Genomic DNA, 27098 nt, shown 5'->3' with positions numbered 1-27098 from the left:
TTTTTTTGTTTTGTTTTAATTTGTATATGGTATCTTTAAAATGGACTTGCATGAGAAAACTGCACTGTTTTATCTATTGAAATATCAGAAACAAGTCTGCAAACCTAGTTCAGTATCAAAGGCCATTTTATTTTAAACAAAATGATATTCCCCACTTCCTTCAATAAATAAAAAAATATGAGAGAACACTTTTATATTAGACAATATAGTTTATTATCAGCAAATATTGTGGTGATTTCTGTGGCCCTTTTATTAAGACTGGTGTAGGCACGTGTTTTGGATGTGTGCAGGTCCATTTGCTCAGCGAGCCTAGAAAAAAGACATTTTTTGTGTGTGTGCTGAAAAATGGACGTGTGGCAAAATTAAAACCAGTGCTCATCCATTTTTGGGCTGAGACCTTACACAACCCGTTGACTTAGTGGTAAGGTCTCATGTGCTAACTGGGCGGTAAGCGGCCAGCGTGCGTAAACTGCCGATTACAGCCAGGTAAGCGCCATGCGGTAGAAAATAGAAAATATTTTCCACCGTGTGTTTTGGGCACGCGCCAAAAATGAAATCAGCACCTGGGGCAAGCGGTAGCTAGGCAGCAGTACCAATTTGATGCGTGTTGGACACGTGTAGGCGCCAATGCGCCTTTGTAAATAATGACCCAATTAGTGACAATAATTGGCTTTTTAACAAGCAATTATTACTAATTAGATATAATTGGGACCAACATGAGTAAAGTTGGACGCACCTAAAATCTGCACGTGGGGTCCGAAAAAGGGGGCACAGAAATGGGAGGGTCATGGACATTTCAGGGCAGAATGGGGGCGTGGCTTCAAGTTGAACGCATAAATTACAGAACAACAGTGCTCTGTGTGTTAATTTAGGTACGGACATTTACCCCACGTTTTTGTTGGTGCAAATGGCCATACCAAAATTTGCTCATGACTTTCCACTTACGCGTGTATTCTATAAAACTTGGGAACGTTAAAAGATTTTAAGCAGCATCATGTGATATGCTTTAAAAAAAAATCCTGTAAACTAATTACAATTAAAAAAAAAAAACCCACGGAATTACTATGTCCATGGTGAAAATTGCTTTCTGAAAGGGACACATTCTAATTTCACTCATCTGGGAGAGAGACCTTCAGTGGAAAAATCCATTCCTTTGGCAGCAACGGAACATTACATCTGAACGATTACGCTAAGGAGAGCACAGAGACAAAGAGAGGGACTGAGAAGTGATCAAGAGAATGAAGTTAACTGCGGGGGGGGGGGGGGGGGGGGGAAGAAAGAACAAGCAAGAAAAGGCAACAATCTGACTGTTATGTGACACTGACATTCGTAGAACTCTGCTGATTCTGTAGACCCAGGACATCCTGCAGCTGCTTCTGGTAATGCAGAAAGTGTAGTCTTTAAACGCAAAGCATGAGAGAATGCAAAGTGGTCATAGAGTGCCACCTACAGGTAAGAAGGGAAGTTAGCAGCCATAGTAGTCAAAAAATGACAAAATAGCTTGAATACAAATAAACATTGGCTCCTCTATCTGTTTTGGCTTTGACAGATTCATTGTTAGACCTATTTTATTGAACAAGCTATTCGGCGATGGCCAGTGCAAAAAAGGTTATGACCAACTGATAGCTGCAGCCCAGGACGGGGCCACCGAGAGACTGAACCGGGCCCGGAGCAGGGCCACTACCGCTGCCCCCCCCCCCCCCCGGATCGTGGCCGCCCCCCCCCCAATCATCGCCGCTGCCCCCCCCCCCCCCCCCGATTTCTGCCGCTGCCCCAGATCACTGCTGAAATACGTTGTTGGCTGGCGGACCAAGGTCCCGCCAGCAGAAGACGTCTTCCTCCAGCACTGCTCTTCTGTCGATTGCCTGTCCCTGCGGCTGCTTTTTCTCTCAGGGCAAGCTCGGTTTCAAAACTGAGCATGCGCCCTGAGAGGAAAAGCCGCCGCTCAGCTGGGCAGAAGAGCAGCACTGGAGTTGCTCCTCTGGGTCCTCCCCAGCCGCCAAGGGGGGCCCAGCCACGGCACCAGAGTTTTCTCTCTGCTGCTCCTGTCGGGACACGATCATTCAGGTTCCGACTTGTTATGGGCGCTCACCAAATCTGAAATTACCCCCAGGAGGGCACGCTGGCCTGGCGGTAGTCTCATTTGTGCATGTGCTGCACACATGTAGAGCCTACCGCCAGCCTACTGCCAGTCTACCTAGTAAAAGGGCCCCTCTGTTAATAACTTTATGCGCTTACGAAGACGGTTAATTGAGTGAATATTGATGCTAACCAGCTAAGTTGCAGCTCTGCCCTAACTTCGTCCCAGCCTGTAACTTAATTGGCTTAACTACAGTGTAGTAAATTTAAAACAAATCAGAGAAAATTTTTCTTCACCCAATGTGTAATTAAACTCTGGAATTCGTTGCCGGAGAAAGTGGTGAAGGCAGTTAGCTTAGCAGAGTTTAAAAAGGGGTTGGACGGTTTCCTAAAGGACAAGTCCATAAACCGCTACTAAACGGACTTGGAAAACTCCAAAATTCCAGGAATAACATGTATAGAATGTTTGTACGTTTAGGAAGCTTGCCAGGTGCCCTTGGCCTGGATTGGCCGCTGTCGTGGACAGGATGCTGGGCTCGATGGACCCTTGGTCTTTTCCCAGTATGGCATTACTTATGTACTTATGTACTTATGCCTCCAACCTAGCCAGTTAGGGTATGGCTGGTTAGCGGTGATATTCAGCAGTTAAATGCCCCTGAATATCCAGGATGTGCCAGCTCAGCAGGGTTAAACCCTTTTGAATATTGACCCCGTAGTGTTAGTCCAAGAAAACAAAAGGGCAGGGTGATCTACAACCTCCAAGATCGGCAACGAACCAGCAGAACGAAGATAAAAAGAGTTTATTCACCATGTAAAAGCATAAAACACATAAATACTTAAAAGCCCAACATGGCCATGTTTCGCCATTTCAAGGGCTGCATCAGGGGCTAAATAAAATGTTAATAAATACAATCCAAATAAATAAATATATAATAACCAAATCATAAAACCACAGACTTTCAGCCAAAAACATAGATAACCTTGTTATCAAAATCATAGTATCAGATACAAAAGCATACTTAAGACATTCATAGAGGAGGTGAAATAAAATACTGACATATCCAAGGGGTGTAATCCAATTGTAACTGATCCTTTTCTATAACTTCACACCAATTACGTACCTAACTATTTGTGCCATTTATAGAATCTGGGGGTTAGTGCTGCATGCTAACTGTCACATGCCTGTCATGCCCACTCTTCACTCATAAGTACATAAGTATTGCCATACTTGGAAAGACCAAAGGTCCATCGAGCCCAGCATCCTGTTTCCAATAGCGGCCAATCCAGGTCACAGATACCCAGCAAGAGCCCAAAAATGTACAAAACATTTTATACTGCTTATCCCAGAAATAGTGGATTTTCCCTAAGTCCACTTAATAACGTTCTATGGACTTTTCCTTTAGGAAGCCGTCCAAACCTTTTTTAAACTCCGCAAAGCTAACCGCCTTTACCACATTCTCTGACAACGAATTCCAGAGGTTAATTACACGTTGAGTGAAGAAAAACTTTCTCCGATTCGTTTTAAATTTACTACATTGTAGCTTCATCACATGCCCCCTAGTCCTAGTATTTTTGGAAAGTGTGAACAGGATATGCATTTACCCCCGGATTCTGTATAGCACGCCTAGCTTTCTGCGCCAAAATCTAAGCATATTCTATAACAACAAGTAAAAACGGACTGAATGAGCTAATCAGCATTGATAACAGCAGTTAACAAGCAATAATGAGCACTAATTGCCAATAATTAGAATGTACGTGCACAACTCGCTAAGCGTATTCAGTAACAAACTGCGCCTAAATTCTAATGTGTGCAGTTAAAAAGGGAAGTGGCTACGAGCAGGAAAATGGGTGTTTTATGGGCATTTCTCACTCCAGACTAGCTAGCTTCCTTCTTGGCGTCTAACTCCGAAGCATACTGTTTATTTCCCTTGACTGGATCGCAGGATAACACTGCAGTAACCAGGTTTCAAAAATCTCAAAACGTGAGGTGTTACAGCAAGAAAGTCCTTTCAAAAAAACTCCAGGTTTGGCATGTGCAGTGAAGTCCTCAGACTGGAGTTACACTCGAGTTTTTTTAGAGTTGTTTGTGCAGAGTTCATTTTTCACTGGGGCTGTGTGGTCAGCAGAGAGACCGAATGATCTGCCTCACTGACCACTGTAAGAGCTTGAGAGCAAAACAGATCATTAGGAGAAACAACAACCGAAAGGAAAGTGTCACTTGTTCTGTGCCTGGAATGATGCACAGAAGCAAAGAAGTTTAAAAAAAAAAAAAAGAGAGAGATTAACAGGAGAAAAACATGCAAAGACACCATAATACTCCAAGACAAAGAAGCACCCGAAGGAGCGATTACTTGATTAGTTTAATGAGAAAGAGAACCATTTTGAACTTTCTAAAATGTTATATGTCCCTTCGTTTTCTGTTCTTTGTACACCCCTCTGGAACAGCCATTTCTACACTACTGTAGTTATAATTGGGAGGGATGCTGACGCTTGTTCTTAAGTAGACATGTGAAATATGACGCATGCATTCCCACTGCGACACCTGCAGAGGGACCAAATGTTCAGCAACAGAAGATGTCCGAGAATTATTTGCGGCCAAAAGCAATTCATAAACAGAAAGTAATTCATAAGGGGGCCTTTCACTAAGCTGCAGTAAGAAAATGGGCTAACCCCCTTCTCCCCCACCCCGGATTCTACATAGCGCACCTAGAGATCCGTGCTAAAATGTAGGCGTGGTCTATAACAACGTGCGTAACTTAATTGGCTTAACAAGCTAATCAGTGTTGATAACAGCACTTAATAAGCAATAATGGGCACTAATTAGCAGTAATTAGAATTTAAGCGCACCTCTCGCTAAGCGTATTCTGTAATGAACTGCGCCTCAATTCTACTGCATGCAGTTCAAAAGGGGTGTGGCTAGGGGCAGGAAATGGGCATTTCATGGGTGTTCCAAAATTTGCGTGCGCGGTTATAGAATATGACCCAGTGCACGTAAATCTACGGGCAGGGATTTAGGCCACGTTTACATTGGCGTAAGTGGATGCACATAGTTTTAAGCACTAAGATGTGTCCCTAAGCGTATTCTACATACCGCACCTAAATCTAGGTGCCGTTTATAGAATATGCTTAGCTGGAAATCTTTACCACATGAATTTTGTAGGTACCATATATAGAATCTGGCCCTTAGTACGTCCTTATGCGGGACTTTTCAATGTGCTTATCCCACAGCACTCATAAAGGGCTTTTCCTGTTTGCCGCGTAAAAAAATTACTAGGGGAGCATTTACCACCTCCTGTTTAGGAGGCCCTAAAAGCTCTTGTGTTATGGACGCGCCGATCAGTTACTGTCTGATTCTATAAAGGTCGCCAAAAGTTGTGCATGCAAATTTAGGCGCATTCCCAATTTGCATGCACAAATTAACAGGATAATGACCCAATTAGTGACAATTGGCTTTTTAACAAGCAATTATTGGCACTAATTAGATATAATTGGGACCAACATGAGTAAAGTTGGACGCACCTAAAATCTGCACGTGGTCCAAAAAAGGGGGCTCAGAAATGAGAGGGTCATGGACATTTCAGGGCAGAATGGGGGTGTGGCTTCAAGTTGAATGCATAAATTACAAAACAGTGCTCTGTGTGTAAATTTAGGTACGGACATTTGCCCCCCGTTTTCATTGGTGCAAATGTTCATACCAAAATTTGCTCATGACTTTCCACTTAAGCCTGTATTTTATAAACTGCACCGAACTTTAGGAGCAGTTTATAAAATACTGTTTACGTGTAATTAAACTCTGGAATTTGTTGCTAGAGAATGTGGTAAAAGCAGTTAGCTTAGCAGGGTTCAGAAACATTTGGATAGCTTTCTAAAAGAAAAGTCCTTAAGCCATTATTAAAATGGACGGGGAAAATCCACTGCTTATTTCTAGGATAAGCAGCATAAAATGTATTGTACTGTTTTGGGATCTTGCCAGGTACTTGAGACCTGGATTGGCCACTGTTGGAAACAGGATACTGGGCTTGATAGACCTTTGGTCTGTCCCAGTGTGGCAATACTTATGTACTTAAGTACTTATGTAAATATGTTTCCATACCATTTTTTTAGGTGCCATACATAGAATCTAGATCTTAGTTTTCCTGTGACATCAACGCACTAGCTGGTTAGCATTTCCATGACTGTTCTCTGCCCCTCAATCACCCCTCCAAAATAAATAGCGCATGCTTGGCGCTTACAGATTGCAAAACTTCCATGGAACTCAGTACTTAATGCAGCTTACTAAAAGGGCCCTAAAATTATTTTCACATATATATGGCCTCTTATAAGATACCAACTGACATAAATGTATACACAATGGTATGGTGGTGCATACTTTGCCAATAGGCATGTATGGGGCAGATTTTGGGCAGAGCATGAGTGAATTTTGCAAGTACAGTGGGGGAAATAAGTATTTGATCCCTTGCTGATTTTGTAAGTTTGCCCACTGACAAAGACATGAGCAGCCCATAATTGAAGGGTAGGTTATTGGTAACAGTGAGAGATAGCACATCACAAATTAAATCCGGAAAATCACATTGTGGAAAGTATATGAATTTATTAGCATTCTGCAGAGGGAAATAAGTATTTAATCCCTCTGGCAAACAAGACCTAATACTTGGTGGCAAAACCCTTGTTGGCAAGCACAGCGGTCAGACGTCTTCTGTAGTTGATGATGAGGTTTGCACACATGTCAGGAGGAATTTTGGTCCACTCCTCTTTGCAGATCATCTCTAAATCATTAAGAGTTCTGGGCTGTCGCTTGGCAACTCGCAGCTTCAGCTCCCTCCATAAGTTTTCAATGGGATTAAGGTCTGGTGACTGGCTAGGCCACTCCATGACCCTAATGTGCTTCTTCCTGAGCCACTCCTTTGTTGCCTTGGCTGTATGTTTTGGGTCATTGTCGTGCTGGAAGACCCAGCCACGACCCATTTTTAAGGCCCTGGCGGAGGGAAGGAGGTTGTCACTCAGAATTGTACGGTACATGGCCCCATCCATTCTCCCATTGATGCGGTGAAGTAGTCCTGTGCCCTTAGCAGAGAAACACCCCCAAACATAACATTTCCACCTCCATGCTTGACAGTGGGGACGGTGTTCTTTGGGTCATAGGCAGCATTTCTCTTCCTCCAAACATGGCGAGTTGAGTTCATGCCAAAGAGCTCAATTTTTGTCTCATCTGACCACAGCACCTTCTCCCAATCACTCTTGGCATCATCCAGGTGTTCACTGGCAAACTTCAGACGGGCCGTCACATGTGCCTTCCGGAGCAGGGGGACCTTGCGGGCACTGCAGGATTGCAATCCGTTATGTCGTAATGTGTTACCAATGGTTTTCGTGGTGACAGTGGTCCCAGCTGCCTTGAGATCATTGACAAGTTCCCCCCTTGTAGTTGTAGGCTGATTTCTAACCTTCCTCATGATCAAGGATACCCCACGAGGTGAGATTTTGCGTGGAGCCCCAGATCTTTGTCGATTGACAGTCATTTTGTACTTCTTCCATTTTCTTACTATGGCACCAACAGTTGTCTCCTTCTCGCCCAGCGTCTTACTGATGGTTTTGTAGCCCATTCCAGCCTTGTGCAGGTGTATGATCTTGTCCCTGACATCCTTAGACAGCTCCTTGCTCTTGGCCATTTTGTAGAGGTTAGAGTCTGACTGATTCACTGAGTCTGTGGACAGGTGTCTTTCATACAGGTGACCATTGCCGACAGCTGTCTATCATGCAGGTAACGAGTTGATTTGGAGCATCTACCTGGTCTGTAGGGGCCAGATCTCTTACTGGTTGGTGGGGGATCAAATACTTATTTCCCTCTGCAGAATGCAAATAAATTCATATACTTTCCACAATGTGATTTTCCGGATTTAATTTGTGATGTGCTATCTCTCACTGTTACCAATAACCTACCCTTCAATTATGGGCTGCTCATGTCTTTGTCAGTGGGCAAACTTACAAAATCAGCAAGGGATCAAATACTTATTTCCCCCACTGTATGTGTGTAGATTAATGATGGGTTCATCGAACTCTCTTCAGGGGTTGCTCAAGAAATGAGATTATAGAATCTGTTTGTATGAACATAGATATGATTACATCAATTGAAAGTTCCTCACTGTATGAAAAAATATTTTAGGAACTCTGCCATAGTAAAAAGTTTGGGAATCATTGGGGAAGATTATGAAATTTATGTGCTTAATTGAATAATCTAGGAGAGATTGCTTAAACCTACTGAAGAGGAGGCGTCAGTGTCCTGACCTGAAAGGTAAGCACGATTTCTGCCGCTTACACTAATAATTTACCATTTATAATTTGTGTCTTTCTCTAAAAGAGCACCTAAGTAGATGCATATTTACCCTTTTAAACCAAGTTCCCTGTGATAAAATCACCCCTCCTTGTGTCTAATCACTGATTTTTGTTTTCTGCCTAGAATTTAATGAGAAAGATTTTAATGAAAAAGGTGAAAGACACTGATTTTGATAGAGCTCATGGATAAAGTGGTGTGGTTCACGACCTCCTCCTTTTCCAAAAAAGGAAAAAAAAAAAAAAAAAAACCTCCCCTCACTGCAGAAATGGTAAACATAAATTTTGCTGTGAAAGGCTTTGGAGAATATTTTTGCAAGCTTGTGAAATATGAAGAGTCCGCAAAAAGAATTCAGGAAATGACAATGTTGCTTGTGTGCATTCATATTCAACATTTCTTTTAAGTAATATTGCAATAGAGGTTCAGGATTCTCTTCGCTTAACCTTGAAATCCACTTTTACAGATTAAGCCCAAAGCAGGTTATAATAAAATAACAGCACAGTACAAAATAACAGTTAACAATAATTATAGCTATACTAATTACAAACATACAAATATGTTAAAACCAATGGGGAAACATCTGGGGGCAAAAAGGAGGATTTTTAGGGACCAGATAAAAGTTCTTTAAAAAATGCAGGAAAGCTAAATTTGTGGTTATCATTTTCAGAATATTTTAAACCCAAACATTTCTGCCTCTTTAATAAGGAAATAATTTGCAAGCAAACACATCTGCAAAATGTGTTCTTTTAATCTATGGGCTATATTTAACAATTGGGCAAATCTCTCACAGTACTGGAGGGGGGGGGGATCTGCCATTCCAAAGCTGTGTATGCAAACCAGTTGCTTTTGTGCTCCTGGTTTTAGCCCAAAGCTTAAATCCAGCCCTCGGTCTGAAGGAGAAACCAGTCCCTGCAGGAAGCATATGGCATGCTACAGTCAGCTGAACTGTTTCACTTCAAAATCAAAAGCCAGCCTCTCGCAATTTTTTTTTTAATGGTGCAAGGCACCAAATATTTAAGAAGAAAAATGTTCTTTTTATTGGGTTCCTGCTGACATTCCAGCTGTGAGCCACTCATACCCACACTCATGTATTCACACTTTTCCTCCCTTTCTTTGGGGAAAAAAGAGACAATCCCCACACATTCAAATTCAAAAATCTCCATTTGCAAGATGCATATGGTATTGCCTGAGTAAGTCTGTATGACTTGAGTGAAAATGTCTTTTTTTATTAGATGAACTGCATCATTAAATTACATTATAAAAACTAAAAATGCACCATTAATTTTCAAAAACAATAGTAAATACATCTCATTTCAGATACATGATTCTGCATTTAATTTTTGCCTGAAGCACCTTTTAGCAGGCTCACTGTGTCCCATTATGCAGACCATACAAATGGAGCTAAATTGTCAAAGATATTTTGCCAAATGTCTGTAATATGAAACTAAATGGATTTCTAATTGGCTGTTGCAAAAAGAAAAATGCTTTTTTGATCTCTGCTCAGCCAAGCAGGGATCTATCTACCTGTGGGATGCCATCATGTCTAGGGGATATGCAGAGAGGGCAAAAGACAAGAGAGAATTAGGTCACTGCATTCAGTCCTGTATTAGAGATGTTTCTTAAATATATCTGGTGAAATTTCTGCTGTCATTTATCATATGTCTGTTATTGGATTGTTTTATGGTGTTGTTAAATGCTTACATTTCTGGTATATTTCTTATATCATTCTTAGCCCTATTTCTAGGATTTAATGTGCCATTTTAACTCCCTTGATTGTATTTATGCTTATATTTGGTCATTTTAATATGGTTATGCTGTTAAACAAAATTGTTTGCTGTCCTTGTACACTGCCTTGAGTGATTTTCTTCATAAAGGCGATTAATAAATCCCAATAAATAAACATAGTCCATTGTTATGGGTTCCTGTTAAAAAAATGATCAAATTGAAATATCCAGGAATTGATTCCATTCACAAGGGAAACAAAACAGGTAACAATTGTTTGGATCTCATTATAACTCAAGATATAATCATTAAAAAAAAAAAACAATTTAAGTATAAAAGAGTATAAGTATCAGAAGAGTAAAGTTCACATTATTTGACTCTCTTCCTGTGTGAAATAAAGATGTCAGCTGAAAAGACCTTAATAAAATACAATTTTAAGATTGAGTGATCTAGTTTCCAGACAGACCTTTTAAGTGCAATTACCATACTCTGGAATGGCAGCAGTAATCGTGAATGTGACTGAGGTCATTTTTGCATCTGACCTTGTGCTAGTCGAAACCCCTCAAGTATGTACTATGGTAGGATGACCAACAGTACCTTATGCCTTTCCTTACTGCACCGTATGGGAACGAGTCTGCCAAAACCATACATATTTCTAGTTTATAGGCTACATATGATATTTACTTGACAGTACCTCTTTTAAGAATACCTTCTTAGCAGAATGTCTTTCTCCAAAGAACTAAAGAATGGAAGTTCTGAAAAAAATATATATTTTCTGAGCATAAGTTTCTATGTTGCTGTACAAAGAAGACAATAATATTTTCTCTGCTAGGAGTATTCACTGATGATCTTGCATTCATTCAGTTTGTAATTATGAATTAAGGTGCATATAATTGATTGCATGCATTTTTAGATTTTTGTGCACAAAAAAATGCACACCTAAAAAAAATTGAATAAGTCAAGGGAACATAAAAAAAATGTCAAGAAAATCAGGAAAAATGTGTTTTAAATGAACATGAACCAAATCTTGTTTTGGCTGTGTATACCTCTATCTCTTCTCCCAAAGACCTTATCTTTAAAGGGTTTGATGCATCTACGCTGAAAAAACTGAGATTCACAGTTCAACCTGGAAATTTGGAGCCTACTGTGTAAATCTTTCTTTAAAACAAAAAAATCACACATACCATGTAACTGTATCCACTATGTAATATTTCCGAAGCGCACACGGGAAAGCTATTAATTTCACTTGTCATCAAATTCTTTAAGTTGCTCACCTGCAGTTTTCTGTATTGTGCAAAGCAATTAGTAAAACTCACTTTGCTTCACCCAGCCCCTCTCTGGAGAATTCCAGACACATCTGTGGCTGCTCCATGTCTTGAACAAATTGTGGCATTTGGATTCTATAATCTAATTTGTTCATATGATGTCAGTGATGTCATACATGTAAAATGTGTAACTACCACATAATATGTATCCCAATAAGTGTGTCTTGACAAATACAAATTAGAGTTTATAGTGACCTCCACGTGTTACCCAGCAATCTATAGGCGGCTTGTCCTTTTGTTGCTGATTGCAAGGCTACCTACTACAGCTGTCCATTGAGAAAATCAAAGACCTGCAGAGATCAGAAAATTGTTTGGGCTGCTGCTAGTCACAGGATTCACCATCAGAGGGATTAGAGGGTAATAGGTATCAACGTGGGCTACCATTATTATTATTATTTTTAATAATAAGTTTACACATTTTTTTACAAGACATACTCTTGTTATTCAGAAACACAGTAGGAAACGATAACAAAGAAAATGAAACATCATAAAGGCAAATAAAAGTGGGCTACCATTAAGATGTGTTATTTTACCACTAACTTGATCCCATTTTACACAATGAGACTTGTGACTTTTAAGTGGGGTTAACAGTAAAATAACACATCTTAACGGTAGGCCACGTTGATAACTTCCCCTTTGATTAAAGAAAAAAAAGAAATGTCTTTAGAAATCAAAATCATTGCTATATGTAATAGCCAAGACTCATATTTGGGAAAACAAAATATGAAAGTGCAAAACCTCTAAGAAAGAATTTACACTGGCTACCACTTAAAGAACGTACCACATTCAAGATTTGCACGATTGTTCATAAAATCATTTACGGAGATGCCCCGACCTACATGCTGGACCTCATTGACCTACCACCAAGAAATGCTAAGAAATCATCCCGCACCTATCTCAACCTACACTTCCCCAGCTGCACAGGTCTAAAATACAAATTACTCGACCAGCTTCTCCTACTTGAGTACGCAGCTATGGAATTCACTCCCAATTCACCTGAGAAAGATCAACGAATTAACTAACTTCCGCAAAGCCTTGAAGACTTACCTCTTTAACAAAGCCTACCACGAGAACCCTTAACTAGCTATAATACAACACCTATCCAACTATAATATAACACCTTTACAACTTTACTCAGAATATACTTTCCTACTAATGCTTGAACAAACCCTTTTGCCTTCTTTAACTTCTTGTAACACCAATTGTATGATGTAACCTGACATGGCTATGCCATGACAGTGCTCTGTAAGCCACATTGAGCCTGCAAATAGGTGGGGAAATGTGGGATACAAGTGCAATAAATAAATAAATAAATAAAGCCATTGTGATATCACTGATGAGGTCGGCCCTTAGGCATTGGTGGAATGAGGCATTATGACATCACAATATCAGCTCTGGTTGAGTCACTTCCATATGTAGTAAAAGTGAGCCCTGTTTACAAGACATTGTGACATCACTGATGAGGTCGGCTCTTAGGTATTGGTGGAATGAGGCATTATGACATCACAATATCAGCTCTGGTTGAGTCACTTCCATATGTAGTAAAAGTGAGCCATGTTTACATTGTGGCATCACTGATGTGGTCGGCTCTTAGGTATTGGTGTAATGACATCATAATCTCAGCTCTGGTTACCAGAGACTAAAACATTAAGAGGGGGAAGTTATCAATGTGGGCTACTGTTAAGACATGTTATTTTACCACTAATTTGTGCTACTTTAGCACAGGTCCCATTTTATACAACGAGACCTAGTTACTAATAGCTAGTATTAACAGTAAAATAACATGTGTTAACGATAGCCCACGTAGACTACTTCTTCCCCCTTAAGTTACCACAGGTGCCCAGAGGACAGCATGTTCTTTACCTGAAACCTACTGGAACAAAATTTAGAGTGCACTCAAAATAGAATAAAGCAGAACAGGAAATGCCAGGGAAGCACAGAAATGCCTTTCAGAGGCTATCGATGGCAGATAAATAGAAAAAAAAATCACTTTTGCAAGACCTTTTATTGACTTGTAGTCTATATTTACCTGTGTATGTAATGACTGGGTACAATGTTAAATTAACTAATAGCTTGCATTTATCTGAATAAAAAAAAGTCTGTTGCACAGAGCTTTAAAAACATGTTTCCATGTCATGAGCCTTTAAACTAAGGATTTGAAAAAGTCTCTTTTTCCATTTCTGCAATGAATATTAATTATCCATAAGCAGGTGCAAAACTTCAGCATCCTTATTTATTTAATTTTTGTTCAATCCTTAATGGCGGTTGCTGTAAAGCTAATGGAATGAGAGGATTTACTGTTGGCCAATTTTACACGAGTCGTTTAATCATGAAACCTTTTCACCTGACAGACTTTTTTTTCTCTCTCTCCTTTCCGCCAGGGAAATAAAAATCACCCCCCAACAATTTGTCAAGAGGGAAAATGGCCCGGCATAAGCACTTGGTGAAATAAATGCTACTCAAAGTCTTCGCTCTTTCATTCTTTTAATTGCCCAGGGAATTTAAAGAGACAAACTTATTTACTCCCAGCAGGAAGTGTACTGTAATAAATTGTTACCGTTATGGAGCTAAATAAGACCCTGACAGTGACAAAACAGAGGCGGATCAAGTCTAAGAAATTTACATGCCAGTAAATGGGTTTTTTTTGTGAGTGCCTGGAACCATGTGTTACTACAGAAACATTAGCATGCTGCAATTGTCCATATGGGACCCTCGTCCCCTAAGGATTCACACAGTCAAACTGAGGTACTCACTAGAGTTTAACATAGTAACATAGTAGATGACGGCAGAAAAAGACCTGCACGGTCCATCCAGTCTGCCCAACAAGATAACTCATATTTGCTGCTTTTTGTGTATACCCTACCCTGATTTGTACCTGTGCTCTTCAGGGCACAGACCGTATATGTCTGCCCCGCACTATCCCCGCCTCCCAACCACCAGCCCCACCTCCCAACCACTGGCTCTGGCACAGGCACAGACCGTATAAGTCTGCCCAGCCCTATCCCCGCCTCCCAACCACCAGCCCCGCCTCCCACCACCAGCTCTGGCACAGACCGTGTAAGTCTGCCCAGCACTATCCCTGCCTCCCAACCACCAGCCCCGCCTCCCGATCTCGACTAAGCTCCTGAGGATCCATTCCTTCGGCACAGGATTCCTTTATGCTTATCCCACGCATGTTTGAATTCCGTTACCGTTTTCATTTCCACCACCTCCCGTGGGAGGGCATTCCAAGCATCCACTACTCTCTCCGTGAAAAAATACTTCCTGACATTTTTCTTGAGTCTGCAACTTCCCTGTTCTTTCACTCTATGACGTCCCTTTTTAATGCTATAACTAGGTCTTCTTTATTTTTATTTTGTACACATATATTTTTAGGGCCCAATTCTGAGCCAGCGGCAGTGACTTTTTTTCCAAATAATTTTTTTATTTAGTAACCAAGGAGCTTGATATTACATCAGTCAGTCACTCATGAACCATACTACTACTACTACTATTAAACATTTCTATAGCGCTGCTAGACTTACGCAGCGCTGTACAAATTAACATGAAAAGACAGTCCCTGCTCAACAGAGCTTACAATCTAAATTGGACAGACGAACAGACAGCTAGGGGTGGGGAAATTGCAGTGGTAGGGGTGATAAGTGAGGGTGTTGAGTAAGAGAGTCATGGTTAGGAGTCGAAAGCAGTAGCAAAGAGGTGGGCTTTAAGCCTAGACTTGAAGACAGCCAGACACTGAGCCTGACGTACCGGCTCAGGGAGTCTATTCTAGGCATAGGGAGCAGCGACAGGAGACATTTACCCAGCGAACGGAGTTCACGGGGAGGAGTGTAGGGAGAGATGAGAGCGGAAAGGTACTGAGGAGCTGCGGTGATTTAACCAGAGCTGACATTGTGATGTCATAATGCCTCAGTCCACCAATGCCTAAGAGCCAACCTCATCAGTGATGTCACAATGGCTTGACTGTCCTATACTTGGCTCATACTACTACTACTACTATTAAACATTTCTATAGCGCTACTAGACTTACGCAGCGCTGTACAAATGAACATGAAAAGACAGTCCCTGCTCAACAGAGCTTACAATCTAAATTGGACAGACGAACAGACAGCTAGGGGTGGGGAAATTGCAGTGGTAGGGGTGATAAGTGAGGGTGTTGAGTAAGAGAGTCATGGTTAGGAGTCGAAAGCAGTAGCAAAGAGGTGGGCTTTAAGCCTAGACTTGAAGACAGCCAGACACTGAGCCTGACATACCGGCTCAGGGAGTCTATTCCAGGCATAGGGAGCAGCGAGATAGAAGGAACGGAGCTGGGAGTTAGCAGTGGGGGAGAAGGGGGAAACCATACATAAACAGAACCTCCTAAGAAAGGTATTAAAAGGAAATATGTAACCCAAATGATGTTCCAGAAATTGAAACAGCCTTCCAGAGCTATTATAACACACGTATAGCAAATTAGTCCTGCATCATTGGATTGAGATACCTACCCCACACACACACACACACACACACTCAGGCAATGACAGGATCATTTAACAGTGTCCTACTTTTTCAAAAATGTGCTACACAGATTTTAGCTGTGAGAAACAACATTTCTAGATGTTGCAATGTGTTATTAGAAAGGGAAGGTGCACCTAACAAAACCAATTGGATTTGTTCTCCTATAACAGTGTCAATATATTGTATTGCCATATTATTTTTGTTACATTTGTACCCAGAGTCACAAGGAGCTGCCTGTGCCGGGAATCAAACTCAGTTCTTCAGGACCAAAGTCCACCACCCTAACCACTAGGCCACCAGTATGGTTGTATAAATGGGCAAATCCCACCTCATATGAATAAATGTACTAATGACATTGCGACCTCTCCAACAGGTAGGTAGTACAGAGGAATCCCATTTATTTAACTGTTGAGGGGTGATAAATATACCAAAAAGAAGTTTTAGTCGTGTATTAACCAGAGCTAGAGAAATTTTTTTTTTTTTTTTTTTTGGTTTAAAGTAATTTTATTGATAACTCAAAGTTAAGCAATACAACATACACAATATTGCCAACTTACAAACAATAAGATACTATGCATGAACCATACAGCTTATAAACTGCCCATACCCCCCACCCCTCCCCTCCCCTCCATCCCACCCCTGTACCACTCAATTTCCAAAAACTCCGTATAAATTCAAGGAAGTACAACAGTACCAATAATCCAGAACTGTTTGGCAGGCTACAGATTATGTGGTGACCTCTGTACTCTATGGAAAGCAGCTTATTACGAGGCAGAGAGGAGGTGGAACCCCCCCCCCCCCCCACTCCACAACCAAAATCAACAAGCATTAATAAGTAAACTCCGACCCCTTGGGCTTAGAATCTGAAGATAAGGCATCCAGATCTGAAGAAATTGTTTTCTACGTTTAGGCGACATCTTGGAATCTCTAGCCTCCCAAGATGCTAAAAGGTGCACCTGATTACGCCAATGCCAGTAAGCGGGCGCTTCTGAAGAGGTCCAATATTGCATTATACAGAGCTAGAGAAATTTAACATTTAAAATTGTAATCCAAAAGTCCTGTATAGGCCTCTCTCCCCAAAGCTGGTTCCATTTAAACATATAACTGAAGTGTCTTCTCGGAAGAGTGCAGAAATAAGCATTTAAATAAGTGTGACAGCAAACCTTTGGTCCCGGTATCTGTTATTGCTCATTTTAAAGTGGGGGGAGGAGGGGGGAAAGGTCGTGTGATGTGGTGGTGGGCAAGATGTGTGGAAGTGTCGCTTTTGTTTGCCCCCTGTTGCCACCCCAAATATTTCTGTCTAGAGATGCTACTGCCATACCTCTGTTCCAGGCCCACTGGGTGTTGGCTTGGAGCAGCAATCAAAACGCCGATGAGGTCAGTAGAGCCTTCCAACCCAGGTGCTTGCAGTTCGTGAGGGTCCCTGCTGGTCCTGCCCCCTGACAATGGGGAGTACTTGTCAGAAGAGGGAAGACAAGCAGGGTCTTCGTGAGTTGCGGGGTCTTCGTGAGCTGCAGGCTCCTGGGCTGGAAGGTTCTACTGCCCATATTGGTGCTTTGGTTGCGGCTGTGACCTATCAGGTCTGTAGACATGGCAGTGGCAGACAGGAGGTTTGAGGGGAAATACTGAATAGGTGAGTGAGAGGGTGGGGAGAGAAGGGACAGTGCTGGATGGGGGAGGGAAGAGAAATGGGAGATGCTGCACTGAGGGAAGGGGGAAAAAGAGGGAGAAGGGCACTGATTTATAGACTGCAGAAGGATGCCAGAAACCCTAGCACTGGCCCTGTGGGCACCTGAGGGATATGTGTGCGAGATGGTGAAGCTGATGTCCCCTTCCTCTTCTTTCTCTTCTTCATGTGGGCTTGGGTTTCCCAATTTCCATGGTGCTCTACTCCTCCAGCACTTTGGTGTCTTCTGTAGGGGGTCTTGGGCCTGCCTACCTGCTGAGCTCCTCTGGTTCTGCATTCATTTATGTTGCCAGGGCTCAATCTTCCCGCCAGTAATATGGGTTCATTCTTTCAGTACCACATTTTCCTCTGGCAGTGGGGTCAGGACTCTGCTCGAGCATCATTGATCCACAATTCCAGGAATAACATGTATAGAATGTTTGTACGTTTGAGAAGCTTGCCATGTGCCCTTGGCCTGGATTGGCCGCTGACGTGGACAGGATGCTGGGTTCGATGGACCCTTGGTCTTTTCCCAGTGTGGCTTTACTTATGTACTTATGTACATGCTCCTGGCCTTCCATGCAGCACTGCCCACCCTGTGCCATCCTTCCACACATTTGCTTGGGGCAGCACGAAGTCAACAAACCACCCAAACTGTCTTACGTGGACTGGGATATATGTATGTCTATACACAGAGAAACACTCATATGCCCAGTGCATATATTTGGATTGCTATAAGCAGTTCATTACTGTTATAATAAATACCACACTGTCTATTCCCAGAAGCAAATTTTTTCCTCATCTGCCTTCACATGCATCGCATGCATCCAGGCCTTATCAACACATTGCGACATTTCCCATCTATTACCCGGCATTTTGCACTTTTATCCCACCGTCCTTGCACTGGGGAAAAGACATCTATCATTGGCACATCTGCCAGCTGTCACAGGGCTGTCAGCACAGTGACAGCCAACATGACAGAAGTATTGTAACGCCACTGTGCTCTGGGCTCACTGCCTCAGAGATTAAATAGTACAAAAATGTATAGATATACAAGAGAGGCAAAACTTTGTCAGGGATAGAATGAGGTAAAAAAAAAAAAGAATTATTAAACGTCAGTCGACAGTAAAATAGAGATGTGTTGTTGCAACAATATTATCGCTTGGAAAAAAAGTTTGAAAATCGTCGGGTCAATGTTCAGCCTTGACCATCGCCACTTTTTGTAAACATCAGTGGCTATGGCTATAAAAAAGAAATCCAGATATTCAGCACCGGTATATATATAGGGGGAAATTCTATAAAGGTTGACAAAAGTTAGGCTAAGCGCTATTCTATAGCCTGTATAAGCAGTATTCTAATATCATAGCAAATGTTATTTATTTTTGTTACATTTGTACCCTGCGCTTTCCTACTCATGGCAGGCTCAATGCAGCTTACATGGGGCAATGGAGGGTTAAGTGACTTGCCCAGAGTCACAAGGAGCTGCCTGTGCCTGAAGTGGGAATCCAACTCAGTTCCCCAGGACCAAAGTCCACCACCCTAACCACTAGGCCACTCCTCCACTGTTGCTACTATTTGAGATTCTACATGGAATGTTGCTATTCTACTAGCAACATTCCATGTAGAAGTCGGCCCTTGCAGATCACCAATGTGGCCGCGCAGGCTTCTGCTTCTGTGAGTCTGACGTGCAGGACGTCAGACTCACAGAAACAGAAGCCTGTGCAGCCTTCTACATGGAATGTTGCTAGTGGAATAGCAACATTCCATGTAGAATCTCCAATAGTATCTATTTTATTTTGGTTACATTTGTACCCTGCGCTTTCCCACTCATGGCAGGCTCAATGCGGCTTACATGGGGCAATGGAGGGTTAAGTGACTTGCCCAGAGTCACAAGGAGCTGCCTGTGCCTGAAGTGGGAATCCAACTCAGTTCCCCAGGACCAAAGTCCACCACCCTAACCACTAGGCCACTCCTCCACTGTTGCTACTATTTGAGATTCTACATGGAATGTTGCTATTCTACTAGCAACATTCCATGTAGAAGTCGGCCCTTGCAGATCACCAATGTGGCCGCGCAGGCTTCTGCTTCTGTGAGTCTGACGTGCAGGACGTCAGACTCACAGAAACAGAAGCCTGTGCAGCCTTCTACATGGATGGAATGTTGCTAGTGGAATAGCAACATTCCATGTAGAATCTCCAATAGTATCTATTTTATTTTGGTTACATTTGTACCCTGCGCTTGCTTTCCCACTCATGGCAGGCTCAATGCGGCTTACATGGGGCAATGGAGGGTTAAGTGACTTGCCCAGAGTCACAAGGAGCTGCCTGTGCCTGAAGTGGGAATCAAACTCAGTTCCTCAGGACCAGAGTTCACCACCCTAACCACTAGGACACTCTAATTGTGTGCTTGCTTGCTTGCTTGCTTATTTATTTATTTATTTATTTATATCCCACATTTTCCCACCCGCGGGCAGACCCAATGTGGTTTACATCAGTTTAAAAAGGCATACATCAATCTGGCAGAAACAATCAAGTACGTGGAAGTAGGAGTGTTCAGTAAGTAATTACAGAGAAGGGGAAGGGGGTAAGAAAGTGGAGGATGTCATTAAGATAGGTACAGTTCAACAGTTAGGGATGCAACGGCGGGACTTTAGCGTAAGCTATTCCAAATAAGGTGGTCTTGAGGGCTTTTCTGAAGGTCAAATGATCGGGAGTAGTTTTTATAGATTTAGGTAATCCATTCCACAAATGAGCACCAACATAGGGGAAGCTGGATGCGTAAGTGGCCAGAATATGTAGGGTAATGGAGAGTTAAGTATGAACGAGATGGTCTATGAGAGTTCCTAGGTGGTAAGTTGATATCCCATCACTATTATGCTTATATCATATTATTTCTCTGTTATTTCAATTTCAGTACTGTTAAATGTGTATATTTTTTGATCCTGTTTCATGGTAGTTTTATTATTAGAGTTTGAATTTGCTGTTTTCAAGTTTCCTCTTTCATCCTGTCTAAGACTTGACTTGTTCATTTTACTATTGTTATCAAAATTGTAAGTTTGATGTACACTGCCTTGGGTGAATCTCTCCATAAAGGCGGTTAATAAATCCCAATAAATAAATAAATAAATAAAGAAAGAACCATTTCGTCAACCAGATTCCATTATAGAATACTAGACTAAGTCGCCATTTATTCGCCAACATTTAGGCCTGCCTACTTATGCCGTGCTAATAGCAGGACATAAATGTGGCACTTCAGCATGTAACTAACTTAAATGTGGGACCCACCCATGCCTGGGAAAAATCCACGTTCAATGATGTTTTCCAAAGAGCTCTTTATATAATAGCACTCAGCATGGATTCCCGCACTTAACGTTGGGCGTGAGGACTTAACACCAACTAAAACCCTGGGCACACATCCCCCAAATTCTGTAACATTGAATGTAACTTTTTGGAATGCCCCTGACCTGCCCATGCCCCTCCTATGGCCATGCCTCCTTTACAGAACTGCGCATAGGCAGTTCCATACACAGCTCCAAAATTAGTGCCAAATAACGCCAATAATTGATTGCTAGTACCCAATTAATGAGTGTTAATGGCAGTGGCATACCTAGCTTGCTTGCCACCCGGGACCCCCCCCCCCCCCCCCCCCCCGAGGTGCATCATACCCCCACCTCCAAGGCTCATTCCTCCATCCCTGAAGTGCATCACCCCATAAATGTATCTTCTATTTCCTTTTTTCCCAAGTCCTTATACTCTTCCTGGCAAATTCAGTTAGGTCTCATGAAACTCAGCTTTTTATTTATTTTATTTATTTATTGCATTTGTATCCCACATTTTCCCACCTCTTTGCAGGCTCAATGTGGCTTACAATACATCATGAATAATGGAAATATATAAGAAAATGGACATTTAGTATTACAGAAAGATCTTGGGTAACATGATAATGATAAAACATGATAGTAGTGTAACAAGCAAATATTGTTAAGACAATTCTGGATGTTTGTGTAGGAGTTCACATTTTTTGATCTTTGTGGTTTGCCTTGTTAAAGAGATGGGTCTTCAATAGTTTGCGAAATTCAGTTAGTTCATAGATCGTTTTTAAGCTGCGCGGCAGCGCGTTCCAGAATTGCGTGCTCAAGTAGGAGAAGGTTGATGCATGCTTTTGAAGACATGTTGAATAATTAAGGGGTCTTTTTAGTAAAACTAAATTAAGTGCTAATGGGGAAAATGGCTTGACACCAAATATTGTATTTCAAGTCTCAGGTATGGTTTATTTTAATTTTTTTTCCTTTAACAATTTTAGATTTCTTAATTATGTGGATGGATACTTTGTCCCACAAGACTGTATGTATATTTTGTGCACATATGTTTATTTTGTGTGTGTTATAGTCAACTGACACATTTACTTGTTGTGTATCTGTGTATAAAGCTTTTTAACTTTTATATTAATAAGTATTTTTTGTCTTTGAAGACTGTGTAGTTGGGTTATAACCTTATTGCTGCTGTTTGTTTGTTCACGTGTGATATCTTTTGGCCTTTTGCAATGAATAAAAAATGCTTCCCCAATTTGTTTTTTAATTGGGTTCCTATTCTGCCCTGCTAAGCAAGAACATTGTATCTGCAGTAAATCACATTTCAAGGAAAATGAACTTTTCTAAATATTCATTTGTCATGACGATATATTTTGTTTCCAACGGGTTTTATAAAATGATCTCCCAAAAAAATCTTTGCCAAGGGGTTGATATTCAACCGATGGCTGATGCCACCAGTGTTATTCCTGGATATTCAATGCCATCCCCTGTATGGACTTCAACATAGAATATCTGGTTTTGCAGTCAGATAACGCGCAGCTGGTTAAGTCCAATATTCAGCCCTTAAGTGACTATCCTGCTTATAATCGAACGAGAAAAACGCCCAAGAGCCGACCTAAATCGGGAGATGGACGTTAATCTCACAAAAACGAGTAAATCCATATAATCGAAAGCAATGTTTCAGTGCGTCCGTGTCGCTCGTACGTGGACGTAAAAACGCCCAAATAAGAGGCGTGTCGGGGGCGTGTTAGGGGCGGTGATACGACGTGGACGGGTACAACGTATAACGAATAGCGAAAGGGCTCTGGTTGGGCGGGAAGATGGGCGTAATATGATGGACCCGAAATAAAAGCGACCAGAGCAAGGAGGAAATCGTCTTTAGACCCATTAGCGATTGTGTGTAGTTGGAGAGTGGCGATATTGTTGGTGGAAGAGCTGAAGTGGTGGTTGCAGAGAGAAAGCCGAGCGTGTTCAGTACCTGTGACGGTCGTCTGTGTGCCCTGCCTCTTTTTGTGTCTTACCCTTTCACCGTTCCTTACTCCTACTCCTTTGCTCTATCGCCCCTTCCCCTCCCTCTCCCCCTATCCCTCCCCATTCACTCTTCCCACGTGTATACTGTATTCCCTGACCTCCGTTTGTCTCTGTGTGCCTGTACTGTTTGGCGAGTGAGTGGCCAGAGGGGCGTAGTGCCTGGAAGTGACAGATCTGTGTGTGTTGCTGTTTGACTACTAGTCCTAATACTTGCACTGGTGGTGGGGATATGGATGCACTTAATGCACTTGTGGCATTCATGCTACACGAAGAGGCCACCCACCGCAGGAGGTATTCACGGCCCCGAGTGTTTAGGCCCCGCACCACCTTCCTACAACTCACTGACCAGCAGTGTCTAACAAGGTTCAGGTTTGATAGGGCCACCATTCGTCAGCTGTGTGAGCAGCTGAAACCCCTCCTTCAGCCCCAGACATGTAGGAATAACCCCATCCCTGCCCACCTCAAAATCACTTCCGCTCTCTCTGTCCTGGCCACTGGCAGTTTTCAATCCGTATTAGCTGCTAACACAGGCCTCACCCAGGCTTCTATTTCACACTGTCTCACCCAGTTCCTGGATGCCTTCATAACTCACACCTCACACTACATCACTTTCCCCACCACCCCCCAGGCTCTGCACAACAACATGGCCACCTTCTATGCTGTTGCTAGATTCCCCTCGGTCATCGGTGTGATAGACTGCACACACGTAGCCCTCAGACCCCCCCGGGCACACGAAGCCACCTACAGAAATAGGAAGGCATTTCATTCTATGAACATGCAAGTTGTATGTGATGCCCAGGGGGAGATATTAGACGTGTGTGCCAGGTACCCCGGCTCCAGCCACGATGCCTACATCCTACAGCACTCGGGCATCTTCCGCAGGTTCGAGCGAGGGGAGTTCATTGGTGGATGGCTACTAGGTAAGTGCAACATGCATGTACCACCCATACTAGACCTCCTCCACTGGGCAACCCTCCGCCCTGGCTTCCTCCACCACAACCCACTATCCAAATCCCCCCGCCCCCCCTGTACCTGCTCCAAGCGATACACACTCATCTATCTCATTCTGCTTTTCTGCAAAGGTGACCGAGGCTACCCGCAGAGGACATGGCTCATGACCCCCCTGATCCACCCACAACCAGGGCCAGAAGAAACCTACAACAGGAAACATCGCAACACCCGGGGGATCATTGAGCGCACCTTTGGTTTATTGAAAAAACCGCTTCCGCTGTCTGGACCGGTCTGGAGGAGAGCTGCTCTACAGTCCAGAAAAGGTGGCCAAGATCTTTGTGGCGTGCTGTATGTTACACAATTTGGCCCAGCGCAGAGGACAGCCTCTCCCAGAGGAGCCACAGCCACCACCAGAAGAGGCCCCAGATGAGCTGGAAGAGGAGCCCCCTCCACCCCCAGCCCACAGAGCAGAGCTCAATGCCTACCAGCTTGGTGTAAGAGCAAGACAAAGACTCATTGAAACAAGTTTTAGGTGAATGTAAGTGAGCATTTATTTTTTACATACAGTGCATATGTGTTTGGTGAACCCCACCACCACCACCACCACCCCCCCCTCCCACACCCACCCCCCTCCCACCAACCCTCACCCTACAGCATGTCCCATCATTTTCCCCTTCCCTTCCCCCGTCCCCTCCTACCCCTCCCACGCCCTTCCTTTGCAGCTGGTGCTGCACGGGAAGTCTCTTCCCCCTCTTCGGAGCTGCTGCTCCCAGTGTCCTCCTCCCTATCCCCACGGCAGCCTGCGGCTTCGGCTGCACCGTGGAAATCGGGCCACCTTCTTGGTTGTAGTGGTCTGGCCACAGGACCCAGAATGGGAGCAGCAGGAGTGGGTGCGGAGGCTGAGGAGCGCAATGCCCACCTCTTAGCTGGTGGTTGCTGGTGGTCAGTGGAGGAGGAGGTTGATGGCAGGGGCTGCTCCAGCAGCACGGGGGCTGGAGTAGGCGCGGTGCCCTGAGGGTGCAGGTGTTGGATGCTCTGCTCCAGCCGTCTCAGTTGCTGGAGCACCTCCTGGTGGCCTTCACGTTGCGCCTGGAGGAGTTCTTGGTGTGCTCGCTGCTGTGCCTCCAGTGCTTGGCGCTGCAGCTCCAGTTTCTGCTGGCGGTACTCCTCCAAGCGCACGTTGTGGCGGAGTAGTTCCGTGGCCAGCCGCAGGAGTTGCCTCCTTTGGGCGGATGGCCTCTGGCGGGGAGCTGGGCCCTCCTCCTCCTCACCAAAGTCCTCCGGTGCTGGAGGTGCGGCCTCTGCTGGTGCAGGTGGTGGTGGTGGTGGCAGAGCCTGGACAGCCGGTGCAGGTGGTGGTGGTGCTGGCAGAGGCTGGACAGCTGGTGGTGGTAGAGGCTGGACAGCTGGTGCAGGTGGTGGTGGTGGTGGTGGTGGCAGAGGCTGGACAGCCGGTGCAGGTGGTGGTGGTGGTGCTGGCAGAGGCTGGACAGCCGGTGCAGGTGGTGGTGGTGCTGGCAGAGGCTGGACAGCTGGTGGTGGTAGAGGCTGGACAGCTGGTGCAGGTGGTGGTGGACGCGGAGGATGCACAGCTGGTGCAGGTGGTGGAGGCTGGACTGCAGGCTGTGGAGGTTGAGGCTGGACGGATGGTGTAGGGCGTTGGCCTTGCAGGCCACTAGGGCCAGCCTCCTCTGAGTCTTCACCTGTATAGCACAAGAGAGGAATAGTGTTGGTGCAAATAACCCACTTTTGTCTTTCAGCATTCATATACATTGGTATGTCCCCCAACCTGATGACCCAGCAAAGAGATGGTGAGGAGAAATGGAATTGACACGGGTACAAAAGAGAGAGGCCCGCAGGCAGCTGGGTAGAGGTGGTGGATGAGCAGCCACGAGAAGGACACCACTCACAACGTTGTGCACAAGCTGTTAGTTGTATAATTGTTAAATTGAACAACATTGCAGCATGTGTTGTGTTACTACTGACTTGCTAAACTGCATAGAACTGCTTTATGACCCCCATTACAGGCTCCTTCAGTTGAATGCATGTGTCCCTCACTCAGTAGAGCACAGAGGTCACAGGAGGAACTAGGCACAGTTTGGTAAAATGGGAAAATAGGAGGGAGTAGTAGGGAAGGACGGCCCCCAGAGTTCTGCCACAGTAGTAACCTACACACACCCATAGGAGCCAACTGGAAAGTAGTATTGGGGGTGCTAAGCCCAGTGACCAACACTCCTCCCTGCACAGCTACATGATCTTTCCTCAATATTGGGGGTGCTCACACACACACACAGCACCCACCCTGTCTGCTTGCTCCTATAACACACATGACCACTACCACTACTCAAATAGAGCTTACAATTAATTCTATAAATATGGGCACACAGGACAAGTAAGAGGAAACCCAATCACAATGGTAGGGATAGTGAGTAAGGGTAGAGAGCTAGTGAGTAGGGGTTACCAGGTCACAACAGCATCATAAAGGTGGCCTGTTAATATACAGAAAGACAGCCAGAGATACTCCCCCCCCACCCCCACCTCCACCTACCTCCCTCCTCCTGCCCCCCACTCCTCACCTCCCTCCCCCTGACCCCAACTTCTATAACACAAGTGTACTGCAGCACAACAGATACCCCAACTGCATAATGAAACACCTACCCGAGTCCTCAGCCTGGCCCGAGGTGTCCATGGAGCCAATCCCGTGGATGCCCTCCTGGGGTAGGAGGGAGTACACCATCAGCTCCATTGGTGTAAGGTTGGCAGTGTCATTGCCTGGGGGATTGGCCCCTGCCTTCCTGCGAACATCCCTCCTCAGCTTCCGCCACTTCCTCTTGCAGTCCTCCACGTCTCTCCCAGCATGGAAGACAGCATTCAGGCTGTCCCGTACTGCCTCCCATTCCCGCTGCTTTACTGTTGCTGCCAGCCTCTGCCCTGTGGGAGCAAACAGACTCCGGTGCCGCTGTACAATTTCTTGTACCAGGAGCTCCACCTCTGCCTCGAGAAAATTACCCTTCCGGGTCGGCGGCATGCGTGGTGGCATTGTACCAATGGTGTTTTCGAAAATACGGAGTGGGCGTTTATATAGGCGCCAAGAACGCCCATTGAGACGGGGGAATAGGCGTTTCTGATTTGGGCGCTACTTTTTCAATTATACACATAATTCCTAAGCGTGCCCAGCTGAGATAGCGATTA

This window comes from Microcaecilia unicolor, chromosome 8 (genome assembly GCF_901765095.1).
Source record: "Microcaecilia unicolor chromosome 8, aMicUni1.1, whole genome shotgun sequence".
Taxonomy (NCBI): Eukaryota; Metazoa; Chordata; class Amphibia; order Gymnophiona; family Siphonopidae; genus Microcaecilia; species Microcaecilia unicolor.
The sequence above is the reverse complement of the archived record's forward strand: the minus strand, read 5'-3'. Positions refer to the sequence as shown.